General features: G+C 48.5%; 1 long non-coding RNA gene across 1 annotated transcript in view; it reads right to left on the reverse strand.

The window, feature by feature from the left end:
- LOC148107457 (uncharacterized) overlaps positions 1-26,041 on the reverse strand; it is a 68,684-nt gene that overhangs the window by 24,043 nt on the left and 18,600 nt on the right. Inside the window, exon 2 of the long non-coding RNA XR_015722304.1 lies at positions 2,246-2,391. This is a non-coding gene — a long non-coding RNA (uncharacterized LOC148107457). The remainder of the gene's footprint in view (positions 1-2,245; positions 2,392-26,041) is intronic.

Below are 26,041 nucleotides of genomic sequence, written 5' to 3' on the forward strand. Positions count from 1 at the left end.
GGGAAAGGATGATATCGTGCCCCTTGTGACAACACGGACGGACCTGAAGCTGTTACGTTCAGTCGAAGAGGAGAAAGACACACCTATGGCTTCACTTACGTGTGGAATCTAAAACCCAACCAAGCTTCGCAGGAACAGACCGACCCAGAGAACAATCCTGTGCCAGACGAGGGGTGGGCGGCGGGGGACAGAGGCAGAGGTGAGGGGATCCACAGACACTGGGACGCCGGGGACAGCACGTGTGAGTGTTCTCATTTCCTACACTGACAGACGGCGGCTGGGTTTATGGTGCTCACTTCCTAATGTACACACATGTACCCAAGTCCAGCAAATGTTGGCTCACAGCATGTACACGTGGAGCTAAAATTCTCCACCAACCGCACTTCAGCTTCTTCAACCACCGGACGGAGAGAAAGGAAGAAATGAAACTCCAGGCTTGCCGAAGAGCTGGCCCGGCAAAGACTCCAGGGGACTCGCCGCTGGGCCAGCCTCTGTCGTGAGCCACGGAAGCCACGGAGACTGGACACGGGACTCTGCCCCCTGAGTTGTCCCTCCACTGCTCTGGGAAACGGGGGCACCCAGTGTGCCAACCTGAGGCAGACCTGCGGCCTCCCAGAGGGGCTTTGCACGAGGTTCCCCACCAGGAGGGGTGACCTTGAGGATGCAGCAGAGGTCACAGGCTCCTGTGTCAGCTGCAAAGGAGTCGGCGAGGAAGCCGGCCTTCTCTGCTTTTATGCTGAAGGACTGGGACCCAGAACACGGTTCTGCAGGGAAAGCTATGCCCACATAGAGAAAAGGGCCTCAAACCTCTCCTGCGACTGTGAAGCTGGGAGCCACACTCATCACGTCCTGGGTGCTATGAGCTCCGATCTTACACGGGCAGCCAGCAGCTCTGCAGGTGCAAAATGCACGATTGCTCTAAACCGGTCACGGTAACCCCCCTTCTCTCTGCCCCTACTCGGATGTGCAGTGGGTGAATATGGCACTTGCTGGGGGCTTCTGAGTACTGTGGGAAGCAGCTTTCTGTCCCTCCTGACCCTTCCCCACCTGCTGGGGACACTGCAGAGGGAGAACGGGATGGTGGGGGCTCTGCAGTCATTCACATCCAGAGAGGAAGGCCAGGGGATCCCAGAACATGGGGAACCCTTGTCAGGACAGCACAGAGCTTCTGACCCCGTAGCTCTGCTCCCCTCCACTTGGGGACTGAAGCCATCGTTAAGGCATTCGCCAAACTGAATATGCAACGATAGAACCAATGTGGGCTGGCCCCAGAGGACAACAAACTGACCTAAGACCCCGCAGTGACCAGCCCAGAATGCCAGGACTTGCTCATCAATGACCAGCTTCCCTTGCTACTGTCCTCCCTCTGGACTCAGGACCAGAGAAGCCCACTATGTGCCCCACAGCTGTCACCTAGGATGTCCCCTCCTTGTTCACCCCCCTCCAGCTTCCCCTGCCCACTACCTCTCACCTGAGCTGAACTGAGCCTTCCCGGTTTCCACCATGAGCCCCCCCACCCACTGCCTTTGTGTCTTCCCCAAAACTGAGGACAACGCACTCCCCAGAGGTAGCAAACTCTGAATACAGAGCGTGTTTCTTCTCACTCGGGTGACCATCACAAAGCTGTACTTTCTGCAGAAGACGTCTCTAGCGGATTCCCCTTCCCTCCACTGATCTAAAGACACACACACGCTGTAGGTTGCGCTCCCCTGACCCTATTCTCCATCACCTGGTGCTTCTGACGGGTGACACTTGCAAGGCCACCAACAATCCTGAGGTGAGTAACTCAATGCCCCTTTCTTCATTGCTCCAGGTGGCCCCACCAGGCACTGTGCCAACCCTGTTCCTCCCCCTATGACAGGCCCCCAACATGGCCTCTATAAGAGTCTCAAGATACTCTCCCCATGAAAGATGAACAAGGGAGCTGAAGGTCATTTCCCACTATGAGTAGAGCAAGGTCCCTAAACTCCAGCATCGGCCACGGATTAAAGAGTTTCTTCCTATCCAACCCCCACCCCTCCAGCCACTGGCAACAACCAGTCTGCTTTCCATCTTGACTGGTAAGTGAGTGGGTTCTACATTTTCGGGTGCTGTGTTAGAACAATCGAAGCCTCAAAAACCAGATATTTGCTCTCCCTAAACCAAACCACGATGTAGCCTCTGCAGCAACAAACTAATATGGAGTCACTTCTGTCAAGGACACAAGCAGAGGGTCAAAGCAGGTGCACAGAGGAAAGAGCCTTACCTTACGGGAAGTTACAGGTCTTCTCACAGGTCAGAGGACACCAGCCAACCCCCAAACACCAAGTCTGTCCACGCCGTAGCCGGACTCGCTGCTTTTTCTGCTTCCTTCACCGGATCCAGGTAAGATGACCAGTAGGAACCTATTACCTGAAAAAACCACATAACCTCCATGTTTAGCCCATAAAACTCCCATAGTGTGAGGAACGGAGAACTCATCCTTTCTACAGCCTTGAGTTTCAGGACTTGCAAGTTCAGAGCCTGCAATAAGCTATTATTGGTTTCGTTTTATCGAGTCGAGTTTGGTTTTGATGGACCCAAGGCCACACCCCTCCCGTGGATGTTTAAGGTCGACCACAGACCCTCGAAGTCTGAACTAACAGTGTCAGCACCCCTTTGGAACTTGTGAGAAACACGAAGTCGTGGGTCCCAATCCTAGACTTCCTCAGAAGCGCGAGGGCTGTGTCTGCAAAGAGCCCCAGGGACTCCGACACAAGCGCTAACGTGGAGCTGGTTAGAGTCATGGAAGCAGCGTGAGCGTGACGTACGTTTCCTTACTGTAGTGAACACATCTCCCCTTCCACCCCCCACACACCCCCCCCAGAGGTTCACACATGCAGTCTCCCCAGCACCCCGTTCGCCATTGCCCCAAAAGTAGATACCAACAGGTGCGGGCCAACAAGCACGCCCCAACTTCTGCAGGGACGACCCAGGATGTCCCTGCACCACCGAGGCCCACTGTCCTCTCTCGCTGCTGCTGCTCCCAGGAACCAGTTTTTCTTTACACCGGACTTAGCCTTGCAAGGTCTCTTCCCACGATGTGCAGCCCACGTGAACCCACCGTGGGGTGGAGGACGCGGGGAAAGTCCTACCCTGTGTACGCTGAGCTCTCTCTCCGGGCTGGTCTGTAGCCAGCGGTCCCCACCGACCTTTCCAGCAGCCAGCCAGCCCCCACCTGGCCCAGGCCACGAACAGTCTGCTATCCACAGTGGAGTCCAGCGATCACCCTGAACCCAAGGCGTACTCACAGGCTGTCCACGCGGACTCGGGACGTGGACGACAGAGAAGTATTTCACAGGCACAGTAAGTGTTCATCCATGGGGGGCCACGCTTATCCCTACAGACATAGACAGAAGCACAGACCTCTCCCTGGCACAGCACCGAGGTCAGGGGCCACCGCGAGGGAGCTCAGGCTTCCCCGGGAGCCCCCGGCTCAGCATCCGGGCCTGAGCTCCCACTGCGCTGTCGGACAATCCAGGGAGTCATCGCACAGAAGCCAGGCCGAGGGCAGCGTGGACGTGGAGGGACCAGAACCGCCAGGGGCAGCTCCACCAACCACAGATGGGAGTCACCGCCCGAGCCCTGGCCTCCAGCCCTCTCATGTTCCTCGGGGGGTCCCAGAGTCCCGCCCCCACTGTGCAGAGCTGCTCTGAGCATGCACCGGTCCACTGGTTTTCCTGCTGCCCTCACCCAACCCGCTCCCTCCCCTCTGGCCTCTGGGAACCCCTCCTCAGATGGGTGACCACCCCCCCCCCCCCACGGGGACCATTCACCAGCAAAACCCCCAGGGTCAGACTGCCTAGCCTGGGGCCTTCCTGTGGGGTCAGCTGCAGGGGGAAGGCCCAGCTCTGAGCTAGAGGGAGATGGATTTGAAGGACTGGGAGATGTCAGATGGGGATAAACCGCCTATACAAGAGGAACACCAAGGTGATGGGGAAGCAGAGCCACAAGGGGGGAGCATCCGGACCCCTGCAGCCCTGTTTGAACCACAAGCCAGGAGCAACACCCCTCAGGGTAAACCGAATCTTGAAAGCTAGTGGGAGACTCAGTTTTTATTTTGACAGCAGGGAGTGAAGAGCTTTCTGCACAAGGAGAATTTGAATAGAAGCATTTGAAGATGAATTGAGTCTTAGCTTGAAAGGAGCCTGGGCCAGCAGCAGGGGGAGGAGGGGGAGAGGGGACAAAGGGAGGGGAGGGGGGGAGAGCAGAGAGTGCCAGAGGGTGGAGGGCAGGAAAGGACAGAGGCAGGAGGGGAGAAAGGACAGACCAAGGAGGCGGAGGAAGGCAAGGGGCTCCACTTGGATCCTGGTTCAGCTAAACAGCTACGAAAGTAATTCCAGACAGAACGTTGGATCAGGAAGATTTTTTTAAGTGAAACCAATGAGTTAGGTTTATCAGTTAAATGGCCTCAGGGTTTCAGACACTAAGTATACAGTGGAGCCTGAGAGGTCCAGTGACTGGGACATTCACAGATCAAGGGAACAGAAAATACTAACCGTAGAATCTAGGTCGCGGGGACGTGCTTGCTCACGCCACTGTACCCAGCATACCGGAGTATTTACAGCGAGCAATGGAAAGTCTTATGATCATACGCAGAACCTCCTTTCCCTTGCCTGCTTTCCCAGAATATCTGCCGTGGCAGGAAGTACTCCCTTCCATAGCCATCCTCCCTCTTCCAGGCTCATAGGACCCGGTTTTGTTCAAATGTGCCAGGGCCTCAGGGGCTGGATCACAGTTGCTCTAACATCCACAGCAATACCATTCCCCTTCCCAGATGCTAGTTTCTCCATCTTCCCTGGTAGCGAGGGGACCACGTGACTCAATCCGCACCAGGGACACAGAAGAGAAAGTTTGCTGACAGTTCATTGTTGCTCATCGTTCACTTCTTATGAAAAGCAGCAAGAGTAAAATCTAGCTCTTCTCTTTGGACACTGTCACGTGAGAATGTGATTCAGGGAGCAATCGCAGCTATCTTGTGACCATGAGGAAAGTCCTAGAGAATTTGGAGATGCTCGCCCAGGGTCCTGTCGCTGAGTGGCCAAACCCACCCTGCAGCCGTCTCCAGAGTGGGTCATGTAAGATTCGGCTCTCCTAGAAAACGCCTTAGTCAACAGGTCACTTGCCGCTACAAACCCCTAAATCCTATCTGCTCGTCTCCCTAAGGCTGCAGGAAAATAAAGTAGGTTTGTGACTTCTTTAATGCGGTGCCTAAAAAAGGCAACTGAAAACCCAAATCGGAATCAGTTTTGTTCCACCCAGAAACCGTTCACGTACCTTAATCACCTACAGCAAAGGATAAACCAGAAAACCAGGGGATTCTTCTCTAACTCAACTGGTTGGTCAGCAAGTTTACGTGAGGCTTCCATTCCCAGAGAGAAAGGTGTGGTGGGAGCCCTGTGAGCGTCCCCCTGACGCTGGGAGCTGGGAGCAGCTGTGCTGGGCTCCACCTGCAGTCAGCGAGGGGTTTGAGAAGGTTTGAGCAAAAGCTAGTTGTGAGGTGGTTAGGGTCTCGGTCCAGCCCCGTTCTGAGCATCTGCAGCACTCACGGGTCATAGCTCACGTGGATCATGGGGGAGGGGGGATCCAGGTCTCAGGTCACTGGAAGTCAGGTGTTTATTGCCAGCAAGAGTCCCATGACCGCCCTGGGTTCTGAGGACAGTGCACGTCCTCAGTCCCACCTGCCAGCACTGCCTCCTGGGTCCACGGTGCAGGGTCTGGGGTCGGACAGCCCGGGTCCGCCCACAACTGTCACCTGCGTGCTGGCTGGCTTTGGGCAAGGTGGGTCCTCGCGGAGTTCTCTGGCCCCCAGCCGCTGCTCACACCCACGGCTGCTTTCAGAACAGAGTGAGGATGAGGTAGCTTAACTCCATCTCGGGCTGGCCTCGGATCTCAAATACACAGCAGGATCAGAAGGATGCTAAGAGTGGTAGAAACTCCCTGACTAACCAGCGCGGGAGCTGACGGTATTAGCTTTGAGCAGTTACTCCAGAGTTGTGGGAAATGGTCTCCACAAGCCCCTGGGAGTGGGTTCGAGTGTCTGTGCCCCCGAGAGCGGTCAGCTCCGAGTCCCCGACCTGTGCTCACCGGAGGCCAAGACTGATTTTACGTAGCATTTGCTGTCAGTCTTCCCTTTCCCAACTTTCTTCCCCGTATTTAGGAAATCTACACACGAATGGATCTACGAGGAAATTTTAAGTTTGGGGAGCCCCACAACCTGTACTTACGTCTCAGAGGAAAAGCAATCAAATCCATACAAACACATCGGGTAACCAGACTGTGCTAGCCTGAGCCGCACATCCCATCACCTTGCCCCTCTCGCACAAGACACAAGATAGATCTTCAACACGAAGGGACCTCGGCATGAATCCCGGGCATCACCGTTACTAAGGGCCCCCACGTGCTTCCTGCTCCAGACACGCAGCTCCTCCGAAGAGCGAAGACTTGCTCCAGCCCCTTTGCAGCTAGACATGCAGGGAGATAGCGAGCTCCCTCGGTGTTTGCCCTGGGGCAGTGAACGACTTACAGTCTTGTCCTGACACCTGCGTCACTCTCATCTGTGCACCGAGGACAATCTACTCGGGACACGAAGCCACCAGACCAAGTCTGGTCCCTGTGGGAGGACATCATGGGACAGAGACACTTATCCACGCAAGACCACATACCTGTCCCTGGACCGTCAGGAGATACAAATTCTGTCATGCTGACTTTGTGTCCCTGTGTGGTTCTCATTCACGTGGCAGTAGACCTGTCCCTTGAGCATCGGACACAGTCACTGGACTAAGGCCTTGTGTGGATGCGGTCCTTCGGTCCTGAATCGCGGTCTCTAGTTCTACATTTGTCCTGCTTTGCTGAGGAGAAACAGCAGAGTGTATGCCAAGTGTGCAGATCGCACAGCTAGAAAGTTTCTAGCTGGTCGTGAACCCACATCTTCCAAACACAAACCTCACGGTCTTTCCTGATCTCCATGAAACCATTCTTCCTGTGCCAGGAGAAATGCTGACCGTGCGTGAGAGGGGACAGTGTGCTGGAGAAGCAGAAACCGCTTCCACGGTTTTGACTAGACAGACTCCCCCAGAGGAGCGGAGGGATGTACCAGAAGCTTCACCCAGGACTTACAGGGAGAACCCCCGACAGACAGGAAATACGGGATGTGTGCACGTGACTTTGCACCCAAGACTCAAGTGACTTACTCTCCACGTCGAGCACTGGCTCGTGAGATGAAGCACTGAGCAATCGTGTCCACAGAGGGTGGAACTCACCTCTGTCCACACTGCCATCCGCGCCTGGAGGGGGGAGCCTGCTGCCATGCAGAGCGAATTCAGACACATGGCACATGATTCCGAGGCTGGATTTTTTTACTCTGCTTGACTGTGACACCAAGCCTCAACCACTCCTAACATTTTAAGTATTTATCTTGACATTTTTGCAAGAACTTAGTCTGTACCAGAAACACCACGGAATGTTTCAAGATTGGACTCCGGCATCTCTGTTCCACGGCAATTCTCCTTGAAGCACAGACATACGGATTCGTGGGGGTTCCAAGCTTAGCCTCTGTGGTTAAAATCAGAGCCAGTATTGCACTTGCAAACCTCGATTTTGACGTGCAGTAAACTCATCTTGTGTACGCACGCTGAGAAGTACGTCGCGCGTACCCTCATGAACCGTGCAGAACACGTGGGCAAATACCATCCCACAGCTGTTCGTGTGTTTACTAGCCTAACCCATGAGGTTGAGTCACGTCAGTAGAAAGCATTCAAGTCCTCTTTTGAATGAAGTCCTCAGTCTCAGGACAGCAGTCCTAATTCGACCACAAGAAAATCAGTATTCTCACTGCTTTCCCTTCGACTAGAAGCAGAGACGTGGAAGGCCTGGCAGATGGAGAAGCCCGTGATCAGACGTCTTCCAATCGCACCGTTCAGTTGAAAGGCGTCCTTGTGTGGAAAGGACACTGTGTGCACAGCAAAGTCAAACCTACTGCAACCAGCGGATTCACCCTCGTCCCACCTTCAGAATCAGACGCCCATCCCCCCACCTCAAGAACGGATCCACCCTCATGCCTCGTTCCATGTGCCAAACACGTACCAGGAACTCCATCCGGCTGGGGGACGGTTATGGGGGAGCCTGCAGACGCCCCTGTGATGGGGCTTTGACCCCAACACCACCTCACAGTGACGGTCACACTCAGGAAAGCAAGGGTCAGAGAGGATGTCTCAGCCCGTAGACAAGTTCCATCAAGACGCTCCAGCCTTTCCAGCAAGAGGGAGAGAAGAGGGAGAGAAGAGGCCTCCTCCTTGCTGCTAGCTTTGGTGTTTATGTCCACGCAGATGATGAGGCAGCCATTCATCCCTTTGGGACCCAAAAGCCAGACTGCATCGTGAATCCACAATTTGTTTCAGGGAAACAGGATACAGAAAGGTCACAACACCCCCTCCCTCTGCTGCAATGTCATCTCTTAGTTCCTGGGGGATTCACCCCCCAGTGCCTGAGGACGCAGGTGCACAGTGACCCCAGTGAGGGCGGAGCCCAGATCCAAACCCGGGACATCTGGATCCCCAAGCCCAGTCAGGGTCCATGGTGTTGTCCCACCTTCTGCCCCCTAGGCTCACAGACACTAAGCAGAGGGAGACCGTGACCCCGTGAGGACCAAGGAAGAGCACCGGGGATGCAGCCACGACACAGGACTGAAATTAGCTTCGAAACCTTGTTTCCTTACCTACTAAGTGTTCCCCAAAACGATCTTTCAGCCTCATGACAGCTTTTAGGAGACCTGCTAGTAACCCTCTCAAGGGGTAAAACAAGAGCTCAGGGATGCTCATGTGTCCAAGACTGCAAATCTGGTCTACTGTGTGCTGCCACCAGGACCCCAATTTAGGGTGTGCAAATTTCTACTCCCTTAGAAACCTCCTAAAACGCTTTTGCACAGCAAACCACCAACACAACTAAAAGGCAACTTACAGAATGGGAGAAGATTCTTGCCGATGTCTTAAGCAGATAAAGACCTAGTATCCAATATTTATAAAGAATTTCTTGAACTCAACACCCAAAAAACAGAAAAATACCACTCAAGAAATGGGCAGAAGACATGAGCAAGACATTTCTACAAGGAAGACCTACCAATGGCTAACACGCATGAAAAAATGCTCATCACTCAGCATCAGGGAAATAGACATCAAACCACACTGAGATGCTGGTCTGTTCTCCTTGATCTTGGGAGGAGTCCTCTCTGCCCCTTGGACATGAATGCTTATTTCCTTCCCCAGATTAGGGAAGTTTTCAGCTATGATTTGCTCAAATATATCTTCTAACACAAAAACAAATTAAAAAAAATGAGATACCATATCATAGCAGTCAGAATGGCTAAAGTTAACGAGTCAGGAAATGAGGATGTGGAGAAAGGGAAACTTTAAGATTTTATTTGACAGAGATAGACACAGCCAGCGAGAGAGGGAACACAAGCAGAGGGAGTGGGAGAGGAAGAAGCAGGCTCCCAGCGGAAGAGCCTGACATGGGGCTCGATCCCAGAGCACCGGGATCACGCCCTGAGCCGAAGGCAGATGCTTAACGAGTGAGCCACCCAGGCGCCCCAGAAAGGGAAACTTCTTATATTGTTGGTGGGAGTGCAAACTGGTACAGTCACTCTAGAGAACAGTATGGAGGTTCCTCAAAATGTTAAAAATAGAGCTACCCTATGACCCAGCAAATACACTGCTAGGTGTTTATCCCAAAGATACAAATTCAGTGATCCAAAGGGGCACCTGTACCCCGATGTTTATAGTAGCAATTCCACAATAGTCAAACTATGGCAAGAGCCCAGATGTCCATCGACAGATGAATGGATAAAGACGTGGCGTGTGTGGAGGGGTGTTGTGGGGGAGTGTGTACACACACACATACACACAAATATTACTCAGCCGTCAAAAAGAATGAGATTTTGCCGTTTGCAATGACGTGGATGGAACTAGAGGGTGTTATGCTCAGTGAAACAAGTCAGAGAAAGACAGATACCATATGATCTCACTCACTTGGATCTTATCAGATGAACGTAGAAGGGAAGGAAAAATAGGGTGAAAATTGAGAGGAAGGCAAACCATAAGAGATGCTGAACTCCAGGAAACAAACAGGGCTGCTGGGGGGGAGGGGAGTGTGGGGGGCACAGTAACTGGGTGATGAGCATTAAGGAGGGCACTTGATGTAATGAGTACTGGGGGTTGTATGTAACCAAGCACTAAGTTTTACCTCTGAAACTAAAATAACAGAGCAGAAAACCAAAACAAAACTCCCCCAGAGGCTGGAGGAAGGGCCAGCATTTCCTCTACACACCAGGGGGCCCAGCACACTGGGGCCGCTACCAGCATCTGAGCTCTCACCTGATGGCGCTTACCTGTCAGATGGAGCCCACTTGGCTTCAGGCCTAAGCCTGCCTCAAGGGGGGGCCCATCCGTCACACCAGCGAGACTTACAGCCAACCGACAGAGGGGGCTGAACCTCGTGGTACCTTTGGTGTCTAACATCCCTGCAGGAAAGGCCAGAGTGGAGAAACCATGGTCATCCTGCAGCCAGAACCAACCACAGGCACCCACTGGGGCGGTCATTTGATTTGGGGATAAGAGCACCCACATCAGGGGGTTCACCGGATTATAGAAAGCCACATGGAAACTATTTACAAGACTGTACCACGTGTTTCCTGTTGGGTCATTGTTATGGTGGGGTCCATCTTGTGCTTTCTCAGACATGTCAGAGTTTGAGGCAGTGGGTGTAGAATCCTGGCCACGTGGTTGTCACCTGGCCGAGGAGGCTCTGCGGATATGCTTGTGCTGTGGCCTGCAGGTAAGTTAGGACATGCAGGTCACTCTATGTCCGGGTGAATCCTACAGCCACCAGACACCTGTGCCTCCTAAAATTAATACATTTAAAGCTCAACTCCTCATTTCCAGAGCCCCATGTGGCAAGTGGCTGCCATATTGGATAGCATGGTCAGAGACCATCTCCTTGGTCCCAGAAGGTTCTCTTTACAGCCCTGGTCTATGTAGCTCTTGCTCTGGTCTGAGAGACCCTACTGCCCAGTAAAGGTTCCATCTGTTCCTGAGTACTCAGGGTTTCACGCTGGTATCTACATACCACTGTGGGCTGTGGGAAACGGAGTACTCTAAGATCAAAGAGAAATTAGGAGAAAATGGCTATGATAAAATATAAGCTCTTTTGAGAAAAACAATCGAGTCTTTCATATGAAATATGTACAATTCAGTGCTTCAAGTATTTACCATGTACTCTGTTCTGATATAGGACTAGAATGTAAAAACTCTAAGATGTAGAAAATGAAGATTAATTGAAATGTTTTAATATGCCAAAAAACACCACTACCTATTAATCTTTATAGCTTTATTTTTCTTAGAAATTTCTCTGGGTATAGCACATTACTATCTTTACTGTTATTTTTAAAAGACTGAAATGCTTAGTAATGTGGATTGACTAGCAGAGGGAGAGGGAAAGAATATGGGAGGAGCATAACTGGTACAATATTCTTTAAGTTTGCAGAGACCTTATTTTTGAGTTTTTTAATATTTTTTATTTTTTTAAAGATTTTTATTTATTTGACAGAGACAGCCAGCAAGAGAGGGAACACAAGCAGGGGGAGTGGGAGAGGAAGAAGCAGGCTCCCAGCGGAGCATGGAGCCCGACGTGGGGCTCGATCCCGGAACGCCGGGATCACGCCCTGAGCTGAAGGCAGACGCCTAACGACTGCGCTACCCAGGCGTCCCTCTGTGTGTGTGTGTGTGTGTGTGTGTGTGTGTGTGTATTTTTATGTATGTATGTATGTAGGTATGTTTACCCCTCCAGAAAACCTTTCCACCGGCCAGCAGGGTGATGGATAGGATTTCATAAGCAGACTTCATGACTTTGTTGGGTTTGGGCAATGTTAGCTGGAGGGAGGGAAGGAAGTCTGGATAATTCTTCCCCTGCCTTTCTGGCTACAAAGGTCCCTTGGGTTGACCATATCCCCTAGATCTTAATGCTTCTCTCAAGGGGACCTCCCTTTCCCCAGGTTCTGATTGCCTGCCCTTGACCTTCTGGCCTGTGGGCGTGACCAGTGACCTGCTCTATCCTGGATTCCCTTAAATGTCACCTGATCACATTCCTATTTGTCCCCTACCACAAGCCTACCAGTTCCGCCGCTCCCAGCCATGTTGGAACTTGGAGAACTGCCTGACCCACCTGCCTAATACCACACAGCCGTTTCTTCCCTGGTGTCCTACACCTGCAGTGGCTTATACCCAGGAAAAGACACAGGGTCTTCTTTCCCAGATACACAAACTTGGATTTCTGTCCTCAGTGTAGGAACGATCAAGTACCCTTTCTCACGGACCCACCAGCACCAAAGCTTCTGCTCCTCCTTCCCTTCATCTAGGAAATATTCTACTTCATTTTCTGTGCAAGAGTCCTTTCCATTGTACTGAGACCTAGACTTTTGAAACCCACAAGTTAGGCAGACTATTTTCCATTGTCATGCTCTGACTTGAGCATTTCCTCATGTAATGGTATAAATACTCCCCAAACAGCAGATTTCAAGTTACCAAAGGCCTCACTGGCTTGCAGATTCCCTGAAAATGTGAACCTGTGTCTAGGAAGACCATGTAGCCAGCACCAGCACACCATGGTTGACTTTCTGCTTTCTCCTGACTCCTTGCTCCTGAGTGACACAGTGATAAAAGGACCACGAGGGGCAGGAAGATGATGGTGGAGTAGGCAGACCCCAGGCCCTCCTATGAACACAACTAGATAACAGTCAAAGCTATATAAGTACCCCTGAAATTGACCTGAAAATTGACAGAACTCCACAATGATAGGGACTGAAGAGGCCACACTGAGGAAAGTAGGAAGTGTGCAGATGTGGTTTGGGGAGGAAAGGACCTCAGGCTGCCATGGATGGTAAGGAGGTGTGGTCACAGAGAAGGGAGGGACTGGGAGAGAAGGGACAGCACACAGGTACAAGGAGAACATTTCCCTAAATGTTTTGGAAAATGAGAGGGGCTGAATTTCATGCAACCAGAAGGGCCTAAAGCCTGGCGTTTTAAAGGTCAGCAGAACTGACTGGGAAAGAGCCTGGAGGGCACTGCCCTGCTCCTGGAGAGAAAGCAGGCAAACAACGTGGGGGCAGACAGAATGGAAACAGTGATCTGAAGAGTGCCTGGGACACACAGGGGGTGGTTATTTGTTTGTGGAGTGCATCCCTGACAGTCAGCATTCGTGGAGACAGTTCTCTGGCAACAAAGGAGCTGCCTGGCGCCATTTCCCTCCACCAGCCCTCAGCACGAACACAGAGCCCCCTGCAGGAAGGAGCACAGAACCCACACTGGCTGCCTAACTTGCTTATATCACCAACCCCCCCCCCCCCACCGGCGAAACTGCCCTTCACGGTCACGCTTGCCTCAGTCCCAGTGCAGTGGGCTCTCCCTGAGAACACGAGCACAAACTCCCACACATCACATCTCCTGCCCAGAGACCTTTGAAGGGCCTCATTTCAGTGGAGGTGTTGACAGGACTCATGTCACAAGCAGACTAGAGCACACCTAGCGGAAACTCTCCACATTCAGGCCAGGGACCAAGCACTGCCTCCCAGCAGGCCAGGAGAGCCTCTGCAGACACTGGCCTGATGGACAGAGCAGCCAGGACAGACCAGCGGAGCACACTCAGTGCACACTGGAGACGTTCCCTGAAGCGTGAAGCCCTGGGCACGACATGACCTCTTCTTTAAAAGGTCAGTTACTTCCAGGAGCAGGAGACATAAGTTTTTTATAACACACAAAAGGCAGAGACTTTGACAAAATGTGAAGAGAGAAAAACTTATCCCAGATGGAATATAAGACCACGGCCAGAGATCTAAGCTAGATAGATACAAGTAACATGCCTGTGGGAGAATTTAAAGCGACCACCATAGGCTACTCACTGGGCTTGAGAGAGGAAGACCTCAGTGAGACCCTTACCTCGGAGGTAGGAGTTAAAGAATCACAGATGAAGAATGAAAAAAATGAGGTTAGAAACAGGCTCGATGCAATGGACAGGCTGGAAGAAGCAGAGGAACGAATGACAAAGAGGACAAAATATTGGAAAGAAATCAAGGTGATCAAAAGAACAATTATGCAACACAAGAGTAGACTTAGGGAACCCAGTGACTCCATCAAATATAACAGCATTCATATGAGGAGTCCCAGATGGAGAGAGGAAAGGGGGCAGGAAAACTTCTTTGAGGAAATAATGGCTGAAAACTTCCCTAATCCGGAGAAGGAAACAGACATCCAGATTCAGGAAGCCCAGAGAACTCCCGTCAACAAAAGCAGATTAACATCAAGACATGTTTTAATGAAATTTGCAGCATATAGTGATTAAGAAAAAAAAAGCAGCAAGAGGAGCTCAACTCACAAGGGAAACCTTGTAAGGCTAGCTGATTTTTCAGCAGAAACTGTAGGCCAGAGGGAAGCAGTAAGATATACTCAAAATGCTGCAACAGAAAAAACTGCAGCCCAGAATTCTCTATCCAGCAAAGCTGTCGTTCAGAGTAGCAGAGAGAGTTTCCCAAACACACACAAAGGAGTTCATGACCAGTAAATCAGCCCTGCAGGAAATATTAAAGGGGTCTCTTTGAGGAGAACGGAGACACCAAAATTGACACTATAAAGGCAGGAAATACAAAAGCAGTAAAATGAGTACTTCTGTAAAAATCAGTCAAGGAACTCACACACAGAGGATATAAAACGTAATAGCATACACCTAAAACGGGAGAAAAGAATGGGTTGAAACTTGAATGACCATCAACTTCGTATAGACAGCTGTTTGCAGAAAAGTTTACGTACAAACCTAGTGTCAAACATACCAAAACCACTAATAAAAATGCAAAGAAAAGAAATCCAAAATGTATCACTTAAAAGTATCAGCAAAACATGAAAAGACCAGAGAAAATCTCCAGAAACAACCAGAAAATAAAGTGGTCAGAAATACATATGTATCAGTAATTACTGTGTAAATAAACACTCCAGTTAAAAAACAGTGTTAGGGGAGGGGAAAAAAAACCAAAAACCCAAGACCCATCTATATGCTGCCTACAAAAGACTCATTTTAGACCCAAAGACACTGCACAGTAATACTCAGAAGATGGAGAAATATTTCTCCTGCAAATAGAGGTCAGAAGACAGCCAGAGGAGCAAACCTTATATTGGAAAAATGACTTTAAAACAAGGGGCGCCTGGGTGGCACAGCGGTTAAGCATCTGCCTTCGGCTCAGGGCGTGATCCCGGTGTTCTGGGATCGAGCCCCACATCAGGCTCCTCCACTATGAGCCTGCTTCTTCCTCTCCTACTCCCCCTATGTTCCCTCTCTCACTGGCTGTCTCTATCTCTGTCAAATAAATAAATAAAATCTTTAAAATAAATAAATAAATAAATAAAACAAAGCTTGCAGGGACACCTGGGTGGCTCAGTTGGTTGAGTGTCTGCCTTCAGCTCAGGCCATGATCTCAGGGTCCTGGGATAGAGCCCAGCATCGGGTTCCCTGCTCGGCGGGAAGTTTGCTTCTCCCTTTCCCTCTGCCACTCTCCCTGCTCATTCTCCCTCACTCTTTCTCAAGTAAATAAAATTAAAAAAAAAAAAATTAAGCCTGTAACAAGAGACAAGGACACTATGTAGTAAAGGGAACAATCCAACAAGATAGAACAATTGTAAATGTTTATGCACTTGACATGGGAGCACCCAAAATATAAAACAATTGGTAACAGGAACTAATTGATAATAATTAGGGGACTTTAACACCCTTCCTTACATCAATGGACAGATTATCAAACAGAAAATAAACAAGGAAACAATGGCTTTAAATGACACACTGGGAGAAGATATCTGCAAATGACATTACAGATAAAAGCCTGGTATCAAAGATCTAGAAAGAACTTCTCAAACTCAATACACAAGAAACAAAAAAATGGGAAGATATGAACAGACACTTTTCCAATGAAGACATACAAATGGCTAACAGACACATGAAAAAGTGTTCAAAATCATTAGCCATCAGGGAAATTCAAATCAAAACCACACTGAGATACCATCTTACGCCAGTTAGAATGGCAAAAATTGACAAGGCAAGAAACAATTGTTGGAGAGGATGTGGAGAAAGGGGATCCCTCCTACACTGTTGGTGGGAATGCAAATTGGTACAGCCACTCTGGAAAACAGTGTGGAGGTCCCTTAAAAAGTTAAAAATAGAGCTATGACCCAGCAATTGCACTACTGGGTATTTACCCTGAAGATAGACATAGTGAAGAGAAGGGCCATATGCACCCCAATGTTCATAGCAGCAGTGTCCACAATAGCCAAACTGTGGAAGGAGCCGAGATGCCCTCCAACAGACGAATGGATAAAGAAGATGTGGTCCATATATACAATGGAATAGTATTCAGCCATCAAAGAACGATTACCCAACATTTGCAGCAACATGGACGGGACTGGAGGAGATTACGCTAAGTGAAATAAGTCAAGCAGAGAAAGACAATTATCATACGGTTTCACTCATTTATGGAGCATAAGAAATAGCAGGAAGATTGGTAGGAGAAGGAAGAGAAGAATGAAGGGGGTAAAGAGAAGGGGGAATGAACCATGATAGACTATGGACTCTGGGAAACAAACTGAGGGCTTCAGAGGGGAGGGGGTGGGGGAATGGGATAGGCTGGTGATGGGTATTCAGGAGGGCACGTATTGCATGGAGCACTGGGTGTTATATGCAAACAATGAATCATGGAACTTTACATCAAAAACCAAGGATGTATTGTATGGTGACTAACATAATAAAAAATTATAAAAAGTACATGGGAAAAAAAGAAAATGAAAACACAGTGGCCCCAAACCTCTGGAATGCAGAAGTGGTCCTAAGAGTGAAGTATACATGGCAATACAGGAGAAAAATCTCAAGGAGAAAAATCCCAAACAACCTAACCTTATTCCTAAAGGAGCTACAAAAAGAACAAATGAAGCCTAAAGCCAGAAAAAGGGAATAAAGATTAGAGCAGAAATAAATGTATTAACTAAAAACAATAGAACAGATCAATGAAACCAGGAGCTGCTTCTTTGAAGACATCAAAATTGTTAACCATCTAGCCAGACTGGGGGGGGGGGGAGACTAAAACAAAATCAGAAATGATACAGGGGAAATAACCACTACCACCACAGAAATACAGGGTTTTATAATATAATAAATTATATGCCAACAGATCGGACAACCTAGACGTAATAGATAAGTTCCTAGAAATATATAACCTCCCAAAATTGATTCAGGAATAGAAAATTTGAACTGACTGATTACCAGCAATGAAATTGAACCAGTAAAAAAACAAAACAAAAAACTCCCAACAAAAGTCCAGGATCAGATGTCTTCACAAGTGAATTCTACCAAACATTTAAAGAGTTAATGGCTATTCCTCTCCAACCATTCCAAAAACAGAGAAGGAAAACTTTGAAACTCATTCAATGAGGCCAGCATGACCCTAATACCAAAACCAGATAAAGACACCAGTAAGAACTATAGGCCAATATCCCAGATGACACGCAAAAATTCCCAATATACCAACAACCCAAATTCAACAATACATTTAAAAAAAAAATCGTCACCATGATCAAGTGGGATTTATTCCTGGGATGCAAGGGTGGTAGGATTTTTACCAAATCAACCAACATGATACATGCCACTGATAATGGAAAGGAAGAAAACCCCACATGATTATTTCAATAGTTACAGAAAAAGCACTGGACAAAGCACAACACCCATTCATGATAAAAACCCTCAACAGGGGCGCCTGGGTGGCACAGCAGTTAAGCGTCTGCCTTCGGCTCAGGGCATGATCCCAGCGTTATGGGATCGAGCCCCACATCAGGCTCCTCTGCTGGGAGCCTGCTTCTTCCTCTCCCACTCCCCCTGCTTGTGTTCCCTCTCTCTCTGCCTGTCTGTTTCTGTCAAATAAATAAAATCTTTAAAAAAAAAAAAAACCCTCAACAAAGTAGGGTTAGAGGGAACAAAACTCAACATAATAAAGGCCTATATGAAAACATCACTACTAATATCCAAAACGGGGAAAAATCGAGAGCTTTTCCTCTCCAGTCAGGAACACAAGAGGGATGTCCCTTGTCGCCACTTTTAATCAACCTAGTACTGGAAGTCCTAGCCGCAACAATCAGCCAACAAAAATAAAAACCATCAAAACCAGCGAGGAAGCAGTAAAACTTTCACTGTCTGCAGATGACACGATACTCTGTAGAAAACCCTAGAGACTGGACAATACTGCTGGAACTGATAAATTCAGCGAAGTCGGAGGATACAAAAATCAACGTATAGAAATGCAACCAAAAATAAGCCAACAGAAGGAGAAACTAAGGAACCAATCCCACGTGCAATTGCACCAAAACAATAAAATATCTAGAAATAAACCCTAACCAAACAGGCGAAAGACCTGCTCTCAAAACGATAAAACAGTCATGAACAAAATTGAAGACGGAACAAAGAAATGGAAAGACATTTCATGCTCATGGACTGGAACAAATGTTGTTAAAATGTCTATACTACCCAAAGCAATCTACAGACTTAATGCAAACCCCATCAAAATACCAACAGCATTTTTCACAGAGCTAGACCAACCAACCCTAAAATTTGTATGGAAACCACAAAAGACGGCAAATAACCAAAGCAATCATGAAAAAGCAAGCTGGAAGCATCACAACTCTGGACGTCAAGTTATATTACAAAGCTGTAGTCATCACAACAGTGCGGTAGTGGTACAGACAGATCACCAGAGTAGAAAACCCAGAAATGAACTCACAGCTATATTGTCAATTAATCTTCGGCAAAGGATGAAGGCATATTCAATGGGAGAAAGAATGGCCCTTCAACAAATGCTCTTGGGGAAACTGATGGCAACAAAGAATGAAACTGGACCACTTCCTCACACCATGCACAAAGATTATCTCAAAATGGATTAAAGACCTAAATGTGAGACCTGAATCCATAAAAATCCCAGAAGAGGCAATCTCTCTGACATCGGCCATAGCAACATTTTTCTCGACATGTCTCCTGATTCAAGGGAAACAAATTATCAGCATTACATCAAAATAAAAAGCTTCTGCAGTGAAGGAAATAACTAAAACACAACCTATGAAATGCATGAAGATCTTTGCAAATGACACATCTGATATATAGTTTATAACTATATAAAGAACTTACAAAACATCAAAAAATGAGTAAGTCAATTAGAAAATTAGAAGACAGGAATAGACACTTTTCTAAAGACTTACAGATGGCCAACACATTGAAAAGATGCTGAACACCACTCATCAGCAAACCAAATCCAAACTACAAGGAGATATCACCTCACACCGGTCAGAATGGCCAAAACAAGAAACAGGTGTTGGCGAGGATGCAGAGAAAGGGGAACCCTCTTGCAGTGTCGGTGGGAACGCAAACTGGGATACTCTAGCAAACAGCATGGAGTGTCCTCAGAAAGTTAAGAATAGAACTACCCTATGGGGGCGCCTGGGTGGCGCAGTCGTTAAGCATCTGCCTTCGGCTTAGGGCATGATCCCAGCGTTCTGGGATTGAGTCCCATGTCGGGCTCCTCCGTTGGGAGCCCGCTTCTTCCTCTCCCACTCCCCTGTGTTCCCTGTCTTGCTGGCTGTCTGTCAAATAAATAAAATCTTTAAAAAAAAAAAAAAAAGAACTACCCTATGATCCAACAATTTACATGAAGTACAAAAATACTAATCCGAAGACATGCACACACCCTGATATTTACAACATCACGCACAGTAGCAAATTATGGAAACAGCCCAAGTGTCCACTGATCGATGAAGATGTATCTTCACATCTTAGAACACTGCTTACAATAGTCTTCACATGTTAGGCTCTTACACACAATGGAATATCACCCAGCCGTGAAAAGGGACGGAATCCTGCCATTTGCACCACGGTGGAGAGACTAGGATGCTAAGCAAAAAGTCAAAGGCAAATACCCCAGGATTTCACTCGTGTGGATTTTTTACATAATTTTTATTATGTTAGTCACCATACAGTACATCCCTAGTTTTTGATGTAAAGTTCGAGGATTCATTAGTTGCGTATAACACCCAGTGCACCATGCAATACGTGCCCTCCTTACTACCCATCACCAGTCTATCCCACTCCCCCACCCCCCCCCAAAGCCCTCAGTATGTTTCTCAGAGTCCATAGTCTCTCATGGTTCATTCCTTTTTTTTACCCCCCTTTCTTCTTCCCTTTCTCCTCCTACCGATCTTCCTAGTTCTTATGTCCCATAAATGAGTGAAACCATATAATTGTCTTTCTCTGCTTATTTCACTTAGCATTATCTCCTCCAGCGCCGTCCATGTTGCAGCAAATGTCGAGAAATCATTCTGATGGCTAATATTCCATTGTATATATGGACCACATCTTCTTAATCCAGTCATCTGTTAAAGGGCATCTCGGCTCCTTCCACAATTTAGGTATTGTGGACAATGCTGCTATGAACATTGGGGTGCATATGGCCCTTCTCTTCACTATGTCTATCTTCAGGGTAAATACCCAGTAGTACAATGGCTGGGTCATGGGGTAGCTCAATTTTTAACTTTTTAAGGGACCTCCACACTGTTTTCCAGAGTGGCTGTACCAACTTGCATTCCCACCAACAATGTAGGAGGGATCCCCTTTCTCCACATCCTCTCCAACAATTGTTGTTTCTTGCCTTGTCAATTTTTGCCATTCTAACTAGCATAAGGTGGTATCTTAATGTGGTTTTGATTTGAATTTCCCTGATGGCTAATGGTTTTGAACAGTTTTTCATGTGTCTGTTAGCCATTTGTATGTCTTCATTGGAAAAATGTCTGTTCATATCTTCCCATTTTTTGATTTGTTTCTTGTGTATTGAGTTTGAGAAGTTCTTCGTAGATCTTGGATACCAGTCTTTTATCTGTAGTGTCATTTGCAAAAATCTTCTCCCATTCCGTGGGCTGCCTCTTAGTTTTTTTTGGCTGTTTCCTTCGCTGTGCAGAAGCTTTTTATCTTGATGAAGTCCCACAAGTTCATTTTTTGTTTCTCTTGCCTTTGGAGATGTGTCATGAAAAAAGTTGTTGTGGCTGATGTCAAAGAGGTTGCTGCCTATGTTCTCTAGGATTTTGATGGATTTCTATACACGAACAATGAGACTGAAAAAAGAGAAATTAGGGAATCCATTCCATTTACAATAGCATGAAAAATCGTACGTTATCTTGGAATTAACTTAACCAGAGACGTAAAGGATCTATATTCTAGAAACTACAAATCACTCTTGGAAGACATTGAAGAAGACACAAAGAGATGGAAAAATATTCCATGCTCATGGATAAGAATATAGTTAAAATGTCTATGCTACCCAGAGCAGTCTACACTTTCAATGTCATCCCGATCAAAATACCAATGACGTTTTTCAAAGAACTGGAACAAACAGCCCTTAAATTTGTATGGAACCGGAAAAGGCCCTGAATCGCCAAGGAATTGTTGAAAAGGAAAAACAAAGCTGGGGGCATCACAATGCCGGATTTCGAGCTGTACTACAAAGCTGTGATCACAAAGACAGCATGGTACTGGCACAAAAACAGACACATAGACCAATGGAACAGAATAGAGAACCCAGAAATGGATCCTCGGCTCTTTGGGCAACTAATCTTTCACAAAGGAGGAAAAAACATCTGGTGGAAAAAAGACAGTCTCTTCAATAAATGGTGCTGGGAAAATTGGACAGCTACATGCAGAAGAATGACACTTGACCACTTTCTCACACCATACACAAAAATAAACTCCAAATGGATGAAAGACCTCGATGTGAGACAGGAATCCATCACTCAGGTGGAATGTAACAAAACAAATGAGCAAAGCAGGGGGAGGGAGAAAAGGCAAAACAAAAAACAGACTCAATGATACAGAACTGAAGGTCACCAGAGGGGTGGGGTGGGGGATGGAGGAAACAGGTGATGGGGACTAAGGAGTCCATTTGTCATGAGGACACCAGGTGATGCAGGGAAATGTCCAATCACATACACCTGAAACTAATCTAACACTATGTAAATTGGAATTTAAATAACTTCAAAGTGATATAAACACATTTGCTGCAACATGGACGGGACTGGAGGAGATAACCTAAGTGAAATAAGTCAAGCAGAGAAAGACAATTATATGATTTCTCTCATCTATGGAACATAAGAACTAGGAAGAGCGGTAGGGGAAGGGAAGAAGAAAGGGGAGGGGGATAAACAGAAGGGGGAATGAACCATGCGACACTATGGACTCTGGGAAACAAACTGAGGCTTTCAGAGGGGGAGGGGGGTAGCCCAGTGATGAGTAGTAAGGAGGGCACGTATTGCATGGTGCACTGGGTATGATACACAAATAATGAATCATGGAACTTTACATCAAAAATGGGATGTACTGTATGGTGACTAACAAGTTATAAAAAAAAAAAACCCAACAACAAAAAAATTCTCAAAAAAAAAAAGGGGGGGGTTGGGAGTGTGAGGAGTAAGAGAGAAAAATCTGTCAATGTATCAAAATGCAATTGCACAACCACCTCATGTTAATTACATTTCACCTCCTGGTGACTTTTGAGGCTGGGGAGTCCTAGGTTTGGGACACCGGCCATACCACTTTAGGGAGAAACAGCTCACCTCCCTCCCAAATAGGAACCCTATCTTTACGGGAGAGTCTCCATTCCGAGGAGAAAGGGTCAGGGGGAACACGCTGGAATTCACGAGGTGTAGCTCGTACGGATCATGTGACCATTCTCACATGTCCCCTCCGGGAGGGGGGGGGAGAAGACCTCCATATTTGAAGAAGGGACACCACTCAGAGCCAGAGTGAGTTTCAGACTCATTCTCTGAGCCCCCTCCAGCCTACCCCATAACCACAGAGAGCCCCACAGGTCTTGGACACATGAGACTTTCCATCTTGTTCTGTTTAGAGAGCTACAGGACCCCTTGTGCCCCTTCTTCCGGTTTTGTCCATTTGTAGCTCATTAAAATATAATTTTAAGAAACCCTTCAAGATTTTGACTACGAGAGGGAACAGAAGCAGGAGGAGTGGGAGAGGGAGCAGCAGAGCCCCCGCTGAGCAGGGAGCCCGACATGGGGCTCGATCACAGGACCCTGGGATCGTGACTTGAGCCAAAGGGAGACGCTTTTAACAACTGAGCCACCCAGGAGCCCTCATGAAGGGGTTTTAAAAATAAAACAAGAGCGGTCTTATGTTGACTAAAATTACACAAACTTTAAAAATTGGAAGAAGTGACTGTTTACCGAAAGTACTAGCGTGTTCAATGTAGATATTTAAGCCCCGGACGGTCATATGCCTATTTCTCAGATGATCAGAAATTCATCGTTCAGACTTTGTATCAGACCACGACACAGCCTCACAGACGAATTGCGTCGAGCAGAACGACGCTGCTTTCTTCAGGAGATGCTCCCTTGACGCCACATAGGCCCCAAATACCAACCTCACTGCGACGGGCAAACTTGAGCTCAGAGCCCCAGGACTTGCCCCCAGTATCCGTCACCTCGGAAAGCCAGAAAGGCAGGAGGGAACAGGCTCAGAGTTGTTAAGTCACAGGAACGCACAGCCAAGCAGCTCCGCTCATACGGGCAGATACACGATGCCGGTCAGCAGTCCTAAAGGACTGAGAACAAGCCCCCGAGACCAAGCAGAGACGGAGGCCCATCACAAGGACGGGGAGGGCGGCTCACGGAGCGGACTTCTCTGCGTCTCAGTGAGCACTTGTGAGTGAGAGGCGCTGCTGGTAAGAGCAGGTGCCGGACACAACCCCCTGAACGGGTGGGACCCAAGGCGAGATGGACACCCAGCTGCTCTGGGTGACGTGAAGCAGCCTCTCTTCCCCTGGAGTCCTGGGATTCGGGTTTCAGCTTCAGCGTCGGGAGTTTGGTGCCTTCTGTGGGCCAGGTCCGTTCTTCTGAGACCTGGGGCGTTGGCTTGGTTCCCAGCACATTCCCAAGAACGTCTTCCTCCGTTCCTAGGGTCAGTGCTCTTCAAGGCTTTTAGCAATGGCTCTTAAGTTACAACACCCCCCGAAAATGGCCAGGAAAGCGCCTCAGGTTTGCCGGTTCCCGTGCCCCACTCAAGAGGTTCTGTTCAGAAGGTTAAAGGACATTTCGGGGTCGCCCCCCCCCCCCAGATGGGAGTGCAAACTGCTCATCTGGAATTCCAGAACGGTGTTCTCCAAGCACTGTCCGATTCGGACTCCTCCCTTCCCCTCCCCCCAGAACAGAGGTCTTCCTCGCAGCTCACGAAGTCAACGTCTATTGACTACTTTCCGTTTGCCAAGCAGGACATTGAACACTTCTCTCATTAGGCACAACTATCTTCTGCAAGGGGCACTGTTTTCCTGTTTCGTGAATAAAGCAAAGCTTGGAGGTCAAGTCACTTGCCCAGTGTCCCAAACCAACCACTGGGTTTTACACATGCAAACCCAGGCCTGTCTGAAGTCAGGACCCCAACTTCATCAGTATCTCCAAGCTGTGTTATCCATGATGCTAGACTGCCCGTCTCTGTCACCACGCCCCATCTTTGGGACTTGAAGATTAGGACATTTATCTAGAAAGTCAGACTCTGCTCAAGCTCCTGCCTGTCTCCGGAATCCAAGATGCTGAATGACCATGTGGTATTTCCACACCTCCAAACCCTCCAATCACTAGATTCAACACAACTCACGTCTGATCAAAGCCATCGCTTGTGAGCGTTCACAACCGGCAGGGCCTTCCCCAAGCCTGAGGGGACACAAAATGGAAAAGACGAAGCGTCAGCCTTCATAGAGCCAGCAGCTGTCTGCTGGAAGGGACAGACCCAATGCCATCGTCTACCAGGGAACTATGGTGACAGTTTCAGCAGTGAGACATGAGATGGGAGCACAGGAACAGTGGACAGGACTCTGGCATCGGGGAGGGATTGCAGAGAAGCCAACATCAAGGGTGTTTCTAAGCGTGCAGACACGCCGCTCAAATACCTACAACGTGGTGAATGCTTCCAGGGCCCCCTCCCCGCATGAGGTCACTGACCCCCACAGCAGCCTGTGACCGGTACCCCATCGTCCCCCTTTGTCAGATGAATAAGCCTGGGAAGGACTCAGTCACCCCCATCACCCAGCCAGTAAGTGGAACAGCTTGGATTCCGCCCGGGCAGTGGGATTCCAGGGTGCTGGTGCTGAACTCGCAGCAAAAAAACAGGGCCTGTGAGACCCTAGAACATTCAGGAAATCAGCAGTTCTGGGAGGCTTAGAGCAGGTAGAGGGAACGTGGGGCACCTGCTGGACGTTAGGGCTTGTCTCTGTGGGTAAAACAGGGAACTTGCCCTACTTCTTCACCAGAAAGAAGCTACCCAAGATCTCACTGTTGAGACCTCACGCTGGTTGTCTCCCAATGAGCCAACAATGTGCCAGGGAGCAGAGGCAGAAAGGTTTAGGAAACCTTCCATCATTGATAACTAAGGGTGAAGAACGAGGAGAGGTTAGAAACTGAAAAGCAGTGTTCTCTGGCCAACTGGGTGTGGGACCCACCATGAGATGCTGGTTTTCAGTTTGGGAGCCTGGAACCTTAGTGACCACATATCCTGGAAGCAGTGTGAAGATTAAGTTCCATCTCCATCAGAAGACATGAGAGGACCAGGGATGTTAGGAAGTCTCAAAGATGCGGGTCCCAGGAGCGCTTTCTGCCTACACGGGTCTCACACCCAGCTCTGATTCCGTGTCCTGCATAAGGTCCGTGCAGAGCAGCCCAGCCTGCAGGGACTCACCCTTCCCTGGGCTCCGGACCTGGGGCACACATACCGGCTCTTCCAGATCACCCTGCAGCTCCCCCGTGCCATGCATCAGCTCATATTATAGTCCCATCAAGCCTAGTGACACTGTTCTGTGCCCCACGTGGCTACATTCATCACACAGGCTCCCCCGCCCTAACCAGTGGCTCTA

This window comes from Ursus americanus, chromosome 30 (genome assembly GCF_024610735.1).
Source record: "Ursus americanus isolate L20-20 chromosome 30, mUrsAme1.1.p, whole genome shotgun sequence".
Taxonomy (NCBI): domain Eukaryota; kingdom Metazoa; phylum Chordata; class Mammalia; order Carnivora; family Ursidae; genus Ursus; species Ursus americanus.